The sequence below is a fragment of the Haliaeetus albicilla genome, chromosome 27 (genome assembly GCF_947461875.1).
Source record: "Haliaeetus albicilla chromosome 27, bHalAlb1.1, whole genome shotgun sequence".
NCBI classification, from domain to species: Eukaryota; Metazoa; Chordata; class Aves; order Accipitriformes; family Accipitridae; genus Haliaeetus; species Haliaeetus albicilla.
The window spans coordinates 2,718,116-2,726,420 of NC_091509.1; the positions used below are offsets into that span (position 1 = coordinate 2,718,116).

Consider the following 8,305-nt stretch of genomic DNA (forward strand, 5'->3'; position numbering starts at 1 on the left):
CAGGATGCCCAAGCCGATGGGAAGGCAATGGAAACCTGCTGGAAGACCATAGCGGGCAGGGAGCTGCCAAGCTGTAGTCCAACACACTTGGCTATTTAATGCTGCTTATTGCAGCCCTGAGTTCTTCCTCTCACTTCAAGACAAATGTGATCACTGCTCCGTATGCTTCACTAGCCTTTCCCAGCAACATTCAATTCACCACTGAGTTTTGCTGGGGGGCAGGATAAGATTGTGCAGATATAATAACTCTATTCATCACCGCCGAGCAGGGGTGGGCAAACAGCGCTTTGTAAATGACTCGGGAAGTTTGGCAGCTCAGATCCCACCAATCTCCCTGACAGGCAATACCAGTGTGCCCTCAAGCCCCAGAGCAGTGCAGCCGGAGGAGCCAGACCCATTACCACCACGCTGGCATGGACCCTGCCACCCCATGATGCACCAGCCTGGACACGCATGGTTGCTGTGGAGGCGAAGGCTCTCACGCCCAGCCTCTCCCAGTGAAAACACTCAGAGCAATGGGAGCACTGTCTGGGGGTGCCAGTACCCCACCAATGGTACCCCAGCCATGAGTGATGGTCTGAGGTTGGCTGCTGTGGACAGTGGACCCGTGGTTCCCAAGGGAACCCATCTGCAGCCTCCCATAGACTTTGGGAGCTTTGCACTTGGGCCCCATCAGGTTCCTGTGCCCCCCTGTGGATGTGTTACCCATGAGAAACCTGAGTATCAAAGGCTTTTGGTGCTTTCCCAGACCACTGACACACATGCTTACACACAAACACACAGGAACACATACACAGACACACTAACACACCACATACATATGCACACACAGAGCCTGGAGCTGCTAGCCAAGGCATCCCCTCCTTTTCTATCCTACCTTAACGAAATAGCTTCCACTAGCCAAAATATAAAAGAAAATAGTAAGTATTTTTAAATAAAAGGTGCAGGCATGCATGGCAGCTCCAGCTGCATCCCACACTGCCTCCTTGTTGTCTCAACACCTGGGAAATGCAATCCTGCTGCTGACATGTGGCTTTGATTCAGAAGCTGCATTAGCCCTAATTCCCTGTACCAATATCCTCTGCTGATCCAGAATCTGTGGGCAAAGAAGCCTGAGCCAATACTGCTAATCTCCATAGCCATCCTACAACCTCTGTTGCACCCCACACTGCAAACTGCTTTGCAAGCTGGAGCTGTTGGGAAGTGCTCCCCACGCGCTGAGCTCACACGGTTTGCAGAAAAATCACTGCAGGGACATGACTTGGTGAACTCCTGGGTAAGATGGCTATTAAACACCCACGGGCTGGGGAGTCCATTTTAAACTAAATTTTTGGACTACATCTCTTTCTAGGTTTTTTGTTTGGGGTTTTGGGGTTTTTTTCCAAATTTTTAATCACCAAATTTGTACAGAAGGAGCCCTTTGAAAACCACTAGTTTAGTGTGGCCTTGCTACTATCTAGGCTTTTCATTAGAAGGCTAGCATCTGTTAAAGAAAATCCAAGGGGCTGACTTTTTCTTTCTTGACATAAAACAGCCTTTCCAGAGCTTAAGAGAAATTTGAGTAAGGCACTTGCTGCCAAGGATCAAAAAAATTTGATTTAGTGTGTTCAAGTTCATTCATTAGTTTTTGTAAAATATTTTCAAGGGTGAAATTTCCTGTATTTGTTTTCAGCAGAGTTTCCAGGAATGTGTTAAGATGCTGCTTAGTAGCACAGTGATTACCAATGTTAATTTTCAGGATTAAAAAAGACCAGGTTCTTATGACTATTTTCATTTCAGAAACAATTAGAAAGCCATTGCAGCTTCCCACACAAATGCCGTGTTGTGAGTATTTCTGTACAAAATATGTAGCACACCTCATCTTGTTTAAAGCGAGAATTAATAAATAAATAAATAAATGACACTAAAAATTATCAAAATGCCTTTGAGCAGTATATATTCTGCCAGAGTAATGAAGTCAGGTACACATTGTACTCTGTCAAACCAAACAACTCACTTTTAGTGTTCCTCCAGTGCTTTCTTGCAAGTAAGCACTATATTTACTTCCTCTGCTTTTCGTATTTCAAGGAAGTGGAGTTATGAGTACATTACATCAGGGGATGGAGAAGTATTACCCAGAACATGCAAGTCAACCCATGATTGGATCTGCTCTGCAATGCCTGTTCCCATTATACTGGGAGCACACGGTGAGGCTCTCCTGCCCAAGCATGGTCCTTTGCTGAGCAACTCAGACGTGCAGACACAGCCATGCTAGGGACAGCCTCGGTGTTTGGGTCAGCTTCCCTTCCTTAATGTAAAAAGATTCACAAAGTAGTGAGTAGAGAGGAGAGGTTTTCAGACACAGGAAGAGGAATTGGCATGTTCTTACAAACCACTGAAAAGTCAATTTATTGTTGTTGCTATTTTTCTTCCCTATACTGGAACGGGAGGGAATTACTCACAAAGAGAGTTAAATAGGATGAGAGGTGCCATGCTCTTTCTTAGTGAGACCTTCCATGCCAGAAAGTGCTGAAAATCCTCACCTTTCTGCTTGGTGATGGGTTGGGGGTGCAAACAGCTTGGATGAAGATTCAGGGAAGAGATCTCAGGAGCTGGAGTTAGAGGGTGACCAGCATGGCAAAGAGTGTATGGGGACACAGTGCATACAGCTGTGGCTGGTCTGGCCTGGGCAGACTGGGAGGAATATCTTAACAGCAGTCAGGGCTGGAGCAGAGCTCTAGGAAATCCACACAGAAAATGGCAGTGGCCGCAGGACATGTGCAGAAACATCACGTAACAGCATATCCATGAGCAATGAACAACTGGGAAAGCCACATAAAAATCCGCATCCTGTGAGCACCCATGGAAACTAGCAATACTCAGCGGGATAGAAGATTCAGGATACCAAAATTCAAGGATATTTGGCAGGGCAGCTTCATTTTTAAGAAAACTTTAAATTTTGATTGCTACATGGGCTGTACTATGTACATTTATTGTTTGAAATAGATGAACACTTCCCCAGGGCCTGTGGTCTCTCCTGAGCAGACCAACAGATATTGGGAATGTTATTCTCATCCCTGCACCTTTGAGTCCTGGAGAATCCTGCAAGCCGAGCCCAGACCAGCTAAGGAGAAGTGAGCTGGGTCCACAATGGGGACAAAAGTAAGGGCCTAAAAGTGGTGTGATACCCAGGACCAACCTGGGGTTGACTCCATTCAGTCTTTGCAATTATTTTTCCTCTCTTCTCTTCCAGATGCAGCTTCACTGGAGGTGTAGATGGCTCATGGACTTTTGGGAAGGAGACAGAGCAGCCTGGAAAATCCTTAGATGTGGAGATCTGGGTCACCAATGAGGTCTTCTGAGCAGTTAGGAGGAAGACCAGGCTTCTAAAAACAATAGAAATGAAAACAGCCATAAACTGGAAAACAATCTTGTGTCTCTGATGGAAAAGATGTGAATCTCAGAGGCTGCAATGACGTTTTATGCTGATGTCCTAATGAAGCACAAGAAAAGACACATTTCTGACTAGGGCTGTAAAAGACACATTTGCATAATGTTTGTCTGCAGATTGGGGTGTTACGCTATGATAGCTTTAGAGGAAGGACAGGCTGTCCTCTTGAATGTGTCACTGAAAAATGTGCTTCCCTTGGAGACTAAGGGACAGCATTTGTATTCTTCGTTTGGTGGGAAATAAACAGCCCAGAGGCTGCTTGGTGAGACACTCACCAGGTCACCCTGTGCCTTGGGACAGCAGCAAGGGTGCAGAAGGGTGCCCACCACCTTCCCAAGCACGTCCCAGTCTGGAAAGAGCTGGGACCACTGGGCCAGTCAGGTCTCAGGAGAAGTGAGAGCAGTCAGGGGAAACAGTGACAAGCACAGCTGAGAACAGGAGCCATCAGCCCCAGGAAGATAACAGTGGGGACAAACAGCCCCCATGCCTTGCATAATGAAATGTATATTTCTGAACAAGCCTGGATGTAGGGCAGGAAAGTTATTTGTCAGCCAGATATTGGTAAGCAGGGAGGCAGGCATGAGATGTCAGGAAAAGACTAGGGCAACTGAAAAGGTTGCATGGGTCACCAAGGTGGATGACCATCCATATGGTGACATGTTGGTTTTGTGGGAAATGACCTTCTGACCAAATTTTACTTAATAAAACTGAATAGAAGCAGCAGGCATTTATGTGCTTTATTGAGGAGTGTAACAGAAAGAGAGCTAATTACTTATTGCAACCTGAGGCTTAAAAAACAGCCAGAAAGTTGGTATTTGAAAAGCTGCTTTCACTGGCCTGGCTGCTCTGACAGAGCATGGAAAAAGCCATGACAATACCACTAAATCCATCCTTCCTTGTGCTTGGGCAAGGGGACATGTCCATCCCTGAGCCATATGCAGCTCCCACTCTTACCTACTAAACTTGCAGGAGGGCTCGTATTTTTGAAACTTGAGCTTCTGCATAGATTCTAGCAACAGAAATATAGAAGCTGATAGTGGACACCAAAATGGGCTCTTTTTTTAAATTTTTTAAATATTTCTATACTTGGAAGTCTCTTGTTGGACCTCAAAGTGGACCTGTTACTCTCTGCTCTTTAGATGATTTATTAATTACAGGCCGAGTTACAGCAGAACTGCAGTTCCCTCGGTTCTGGTGATTTGTGTGAGACTGGAAAAAACTTCGCCCTTTGCAGAAATAAACCCCATGTGCATAGCCAAAAAAGGGAACGTAGTCCTTAAAAGACTACACACACAGAGACACACACACAAACACACACAAATATCTATTCATATATATATATAGTTTTTGGTGATGTGTCTCATGCTTCAGGACTGAATCTATTTTTATGCTTCCATAAATGACCATGGAAGAGCATTTCAAATGAATCTCAAAGAATAACATCCTTTTGTTCACAGGCACAGACACGCAGAATGGACTTGGCTGAAAAATAAAATAAGACTTTGAAAGAAGGAGAAAGAAGAAAGTTACCTGAATAACTACAGACTTAGAGCTTCTCATCCTGTTGTCACGGCATGAGGTATTTCTCTAGTTTGGAGAAAGAGCTCTGGATTCCCATCTTAGGAAGGATGCAAAGAAGAATATAAGATCTTCTTCAAATTCTGAATGAAAAGAGGCATTTGATACTGTTTTGGAAGTAGTTAAATGCTGTGAACGCTTATAGAGATGTGTTAATTATGGAGTACCAGATTCTGGCTGCATGGATGCTCAGCCATGGAAGATATTTTAGTGCACTCAAGGAGACAGCAAGAGCAGACACACCAAAAACCAAAACAATAGGTGGACTCTTATGCTTTTTCTTAAACTTAAAGAGAGTGCCAGACCTGGAGGAAAAAGCTGATATTGTTTCTTACTGGCCAAATCAAACAGTAGATCTCAGTTTTATTTCTCCAGGAGGAGAGCAGGTACATGGTGGTATGAACATAGCAGCAGGCATTGTGTTCAGGACAAATATTTAGGATGCTTATGGTGTGACATGAACATGAAACAGGCTGATGGAAGCAAAAGGTCAGGTTAGAGATTTTTCTTAGTGGTTGTCTTGAATAATCAATCACCAGTGTGGTCTGTACCCCACGATACACCTTGACTGCTATGTGTTGGGTGCAGGCTGAGTGCTGAGCTGTGCAGACTGCAGGTTGGGAAACGCTGGGGTTAATATGGCCTCAGGGTACCTCTGCACATAGCTGTGCTCAGTACCTGCTGCTCCAGCTTCATCTGAAGAGACTCCAGATAATGCATCTTTATTTGTTTTGGAGGAGTTAAATTTAAATTCCCAAAGAAATTCAATGAAACTACATAATAGACAGCACAAAGCCCACGAGCCCAAGCTCTGCGCGCCTGCAGACCAGAACAAAATCCATCTTTTTAAAACTCAGGTATTGCAAACTGGGAGAAAGATTTTGTGAGAAAGATGCCTGGACTAGAGCCAGGTTTTGAAACAATGAGGAGGCAGCCTGACCTGTTGTTCCTAAATAAGAATTTAAAAAATACAGCTTCTAACCAAGAAAGCCGCGAGACCCAGAACATCCGTGTGTGAGATCCGAAGTTAGGATCTTAAATTCCTTTTCAAGAACATCAGCAGGAGGAGGACCAAATAAAAACTGTCACTGTTATTTTTCTTGTTGTCATTATATGGTTACAAGTGAAAGCAGAATGGGCCTTTGCATCAGAGGATATAATACAATCTGTAGGTGTTGTAGGAAGAAAGAGAAAAGAATAAGCAGAAGGGGAGGCAGGGAAGAAGAGTGGAAAGTTACATAAAACTGCAAAGTTAAAGCCATTTTGGGCAATACAGTTATTAGGAAACTGAAAAACCATGAAGGCCGGAAAGGCTTGGCTTGAGCTGCTGTGCTTGGTGGCATCTGTGTGGTCTACTTGGTAATATGGAGAGAGCCTACCCGTGGAGCGGGCATCCTCACAGAGCCTGGCCAGGCACTGTGAGAGGGTAGGGTTGAATTTCTGACTTCCAGAAGGGGAAGACGAAGAGGGTGGGAGCCCCTGTCAGGTGCCTTCAGCCTGTCCAAGCTCCGGGAGCTTCAGAGCAGCTGGGTCTAACATATGGTTTCCAATGCAGCAAGAAAGCCAAGGGGAAGGGTGGGGGCTTCCGTCCTCCCAGGGAAAAATTTCTTGAACCCAGAGGTGCTAACGCCATCCACGCTGCCAGCCACAAGGTGGGACAAATCCTGCTGCCCCTGCAGTGCTCCTCAGCAGGGATGCCTGCTCCGGTGCCACTGGGCAAATGGACAAGAATTATCAGAGCCCACACAGCAAACACTGCATCTTGTCCGACAGGCAGGACAAGGTCGTGGGTGCTCACCTATGCAGCCAGCATTCGGCATTAGGGCAGCAGCAGAGATAAAAGCCAGAGTAAAACCACAAAAGTGCAGAGCGTGGCTGAGCCGCGGGGCAGAATGGAAAAGCACCACGCAAGAAATTGATTCCATTAAAAAGTAATCTCAAATTTAATAAAAGTTATGATTTGATTATAGCCGTAGAACCGGAGGGCAGGGAAGTGAGTACAGAGAGCGAGCTGGGGGGAGGCACCGGGGAGGGGGAGAGCAGTTCTCAGGTCCGGCCGAGCCTCCAGAACGGCTCTCACAGCCTGCCTGGGTGCACAGACTGCCTGGCTGCTGCCTGGCCTGTCCCCGAGCATCTCTGCTCCTGCCTCCATCCCCCTCCGACCGGCAGCACCACTCCCTGCGCTGAGCTCCTCCGTCCCCACTGTGGGACCCAGGCATGGGAGGGTGATACAGCTGGGCAGGATGGAGAGCATCACCGGGGAGCTCATCCAAATGAAGTCAGCATTTATGAGATCAACGCCTCAATGTGCTTGGATGAATGCAGAGAAGCCTTTATGCCTCCCAGAAGATGCTTTTCCGAAGCCTGCTGGCACAGCTTCTCTGCGCAAACCCACCGGCTCCGCTCCAACCCAGCTTCTCCAGCAAGGCAGCAGCAGCCCCTACCTCCCCCTGCGGATGAGTCCTACCTTCCCTCTGTGTGTTGGCACTGCCACAGGGGCAGGCAGACTCAGTGTTTCGGGGCAGGACAGATAGCACAGGGATCTGCCCGCACCAGGACCAGCAGATGCTGAGATGAACCAGGTGGCCGCTGGTAGAGCCCAAACGCCAGGGAGGAGCATTTGCCCTCAGCTGTGACACATTGCAGCCTTTAAAAGCTGTTCTTGCCCCTCTGAACTGCTTGGTCTAGGAGCCTCCCTTTCCTCTGGCTCCAATGGAGCAATAACCCCTGGTCACAGTGTGTCCTCTCCTGCTGAGCTGAAGTTCTCCGTGGGGACGTGGTTGGGAGGGACGTGTCAGGGTAACGCTAGCAAAAGGCTGATGTGGGGTATGGGGGTAGGTGGGTACCAGCCTGATGTTGATTCAGGCCCCATATTGCCATAGGAGACACAAGTGGTTCCCCTCATTTTTGCTGAAGGAGGAATGGGCATGGAGGGGAGAGGGGACCAGGGTGGGGAGATACTGTATTGCTTTCTCATGACAACATTAGTGCTGAGAAAAACCTATGGTGAAGGAAAACACAGAGGAACTTGCTTGTTCCCAGAGAGGTTTTTCTTGCATGTTCAATTAGATACCAAAGACCCATGATTCTGCTGTGCAAAATAAATAAATAAATGCAAATTATTTTGCATCTTAGAGTAATGCAAAAGCCCAACCACTGTCCTGTCAAAAAGGAATAACAACTTGGTCTGTGAGTCAACATCAACACTGAAATCACTGGCTGCTCCCTCTCCACTTTCTCTGTTTATATTGATAAGGTTGGCAGCTGGATGGCTGCCAGTGTCTTGACAGTAAATGT

General features: G+C 46.7%; 1 long non-coding RNA gene across 2 annotated transcripts; it reads left to right on the forward strand.

Annotated features, from left to right (window-relative positions):
• Positions 1-840: 840 nt before the first annotated feature.
• LOC138682298 (uncharacterized) lies at positions 841-6,195 on the forward strand. Of its 2 annotated transcripts, XR_011322406.1 has the most exons (4): positions 841-1,276; positions 2,986-3,141; positions 3,233-3,344; positions 4,888-6,195. It is a non-coding gene; the product is annotated as an uncharacterized lncRNA (long non-coding RNA). The 2 variants fall into 2 exon arrangements; XR_011322405.1 differs by lacking the exon at positions 4,888-6,195 and having other exon boundaries at positions 3,233-4,022.
• Positions 6,196-8,305: the final 2,110 nt, after the last annotated feature.